Here is a 2,834-nt window from a genome sequence, read left to right on the forward strand (position 1 = left end):
GTCATTTTGGGTCTTTATGTCTTTTTTGAGCCATTTTATGTCTTTTAAAGTATTTTTATGTCTTTGGTTGGTCTTTTATGACTTTGTTTTGGACATTTTGTGTATTTTTTGGTAATTTAGTGTCTTATTTGGTCATTTTCAATGGTTTCCTTGATAATGATTTTGGTTATTCGCCCTAGTTCAGAAGTAGGTGAGTGACAGGGAAACAGACAGCGAGATGTCCAGCATTTTAAGGAGTTTTATAAACAGATCAGTAGAGATCAGCTTCACTGACAACAAACTTGAAACGGCACATCTAATTAAATTTAAAAAATGAATGTGACTTCATTTTTTTGGGGCTGTGAACTTAGTTAAAAATTCAAAGTCGTGACTCATGAATGTGAACTAGTTCATTTGAATCCATTCATGTAACTGGCTGCTAGCAGTGTTAGAAACAGGTTATCAGGTTATCATAAATAAAATAAACACAAGTCATGCCAATGAGCCAAACGCTGAACTACGATGAGAAAAGATGTGAAGGATGAAACAGCCTCACATCTTCATTAACGTGCAGCTTGTGAAGTTCTCCCACATCCTGAGCCTCATTAGAAGCTCCAGCACACACAGAGAACTAATGAAAGACAGGCATGTGAGCCATCATGTCTAATTTACTTTTCAAATTAAGAGCAACATGCTGATGGTATACTGGTGATTAGCAGGAAAGAGACAAAGAGCAGAGTGTGGTAGGTCACCAGGCTGATATTAGCTCAGAAACCTGCAAGATGCCCTCAGCTCCGGAACAAACCAGAGTAAATCCAGTTGAGAGAGAGCGAGGAACAGCAGTTTTAGTGGATTTGCTGCCAGTTTTGAGGCTGCAAAGCAAGCGAGGCGGTGTCTGGGAGTCAATTCCTCTCAGGAGAGCCACAAAGAGAAGACACTTATTCAAAGGGACAAGCATAGAGAGATATTTCTGTGGAGGGGTTTAGGAAAAGGCCAGGGAAAACAGCATTCTCTGGAGGAAAGAGTTTTTGCTTTTTGATGAGCTGGAAACACTCACGGATTCAAATGATGCATTTAGTGGAGAGGACTAGTTGTAGTGTTTGCTCATTAGCTTGTAAAGGATGCTGTGTAGTCTCAGCTGCAGATTAGTGGCTCTCTTTGGAGTGAATATGATTTACGCAGATATATTTATCTTATCAGAAAGACAAAACTTGTCGTGGCTATTTGTAAGAACGAACTGGTGCATCAATGGCATTTTGTGCAAGTTTTAAAATTTTATCAGGATGTACTCAGGCAAAAATAAGTCCATTGTCCCAGCCTGTTCTCCTGTCAAAAATGTCAACATAGATCATGTGTACAGGCAGCGAAAAACTAGATATATTTACAAATTTCCGCCACCATCTTGCTGACGTAGTGATTGACAGCCAAATGAGGTTTAAAAGGGCGGATTCTCACATTTGGTTGGAGATTGGGGTGGTAGACTTTCACCTAGGAGAGTGGGGTTTTTTCTGTCCTGCGTTAAAACAAAAGTAAACCAATTTTAATTTAAGTTACGTTCTTTAAGTAAGTTCCGTGAATCACGTTTTTTATGTAACTTGCGATAGTCACGTGACCCTTGTAACTACTTGATTTCCGGCATTTACGTACATTTATTTACTGTTTAACCCTTTGGAGTTTGACTCCTTTTCATTCTGTCTATCTAAACGACTTAAAAAGTGTTCACCATGCCATGTTGGTATCATTGTTTTCAGCACAACCTCACCTATATCACCTGATTGTTATTATTTTTTTTCATTTTGACCCGGCCCCGGATAAGCGGAGGAAAATGGATGGATGGACTTACAGGTTTTGAACACAAAAACACACCAAAAACACTCAAAATTACAGAAACACACATAAAACACATAAAAAATACAAAAAACACACAAAAAATGACCAAAAAAAATACAGAAAACACACAAAAAATACAAAAAACACAACAAATAATAAACAACACACAAAAAAATGACAAACTACACTGGCACAGAATTCATTTATAAACAGGAGCCAGGACAGCAAACTGAACGGTGCAGAAACATGTCCAAATATTAGCAATGAGCTTATAAAGCACGACTCTGGTGGGACTCGAACCCACAACCTTTGAATCACTTCACCTGAGCTAATCTAGAAGTCCAATGCGCTATCCATTGCGCCACAGAGCCTGTTTACAACATCTATCAACAGACTATAATTGACTAAATAATAATACATTTTTGACAGAAATCAACATGCTTTAGTGTGATTTTTTTTGGAGGGGGGGTCTTTTTTTGGACATCCCATAATATGGTGTTTTTCTGGCATATTATGCTCTAATATTTATCAACTGTTAAAAGCACACAAAAATCACACAAAAGATTGCATTAAAATGCTGAATGCACACTGCAAAATTTGTAAAATCTCTGCAAAAAAAGTGAAATCATGCTACACTTGGTCAAGGTGTTGTTGTTTTTTTACCTTCGCTGGAAAAGAGTTGATGCATTAAATTGGACATGGAAACTTCTGGAAAAGCCAGAACTTTAGAGTTCAGCTGATAGCAGGACTCCATGCTGCACAGTTTTTACATCGTGACGTCATGCAGAAGTCGTGCTCCGGCGCTTTCATGGACTCCAGAGGGTTAAATTGTCTTTTGTCATTTTGTGGTCAATTTGATTCTTTTTGGCTAATTTTGTGTCTTTTCTGACAAATCCCAAAGTATCAAGTTGTTACTTTCCAAGGAGTCTCTGGCTTGAAGCTGACTGTTACACACTCAGGAGGTCAGAATGGACCTTTAAACTGATAGCAAAGGACTTAGATTAAAAGGAAAAATAAAATATATA

The 2,834-nt window shown here is 37.9% G+C and overlaps 1 non-coding gene across 1 annotated transcript; it reads right to left on the reverse strand.

Moving 5' to 3' along the window:
• Positions 1 to 2,088: 2,088 nt before the first annotated feature.
• trnar-ucu (transfer RNA arginine (anticodon UCU)) lies at positions 2,089 to 2,180 on the reverse strand. Its single transcript is given in 2 exon segments — positions 2,089 to 2,124; positions 2,144 to 2,180. It is a non-coding gene; the product is annotated as a tRNA-Arg (tRNA).
• Positions 2,181 to 2,834: the final 654 nt, after the last annotated feature.

The sequence above is a fragment of the Centropristis striata genome, chromosome 12 (genome assembly GCF_030273125.1).
Source record: "Centropristis striata isolate RG_2023a ecotype Rhode Island chromosome 12, C.striata_1.0, whole genome shotgun sequence".
In the NCBI taxonomy this organism is placed as follows: domain Eukaryota; kingdom Metazoa; phylum Chordata; class Actinopteri; order Perciformes; family Serranidae; genus Centropristis; species Centropristis striata.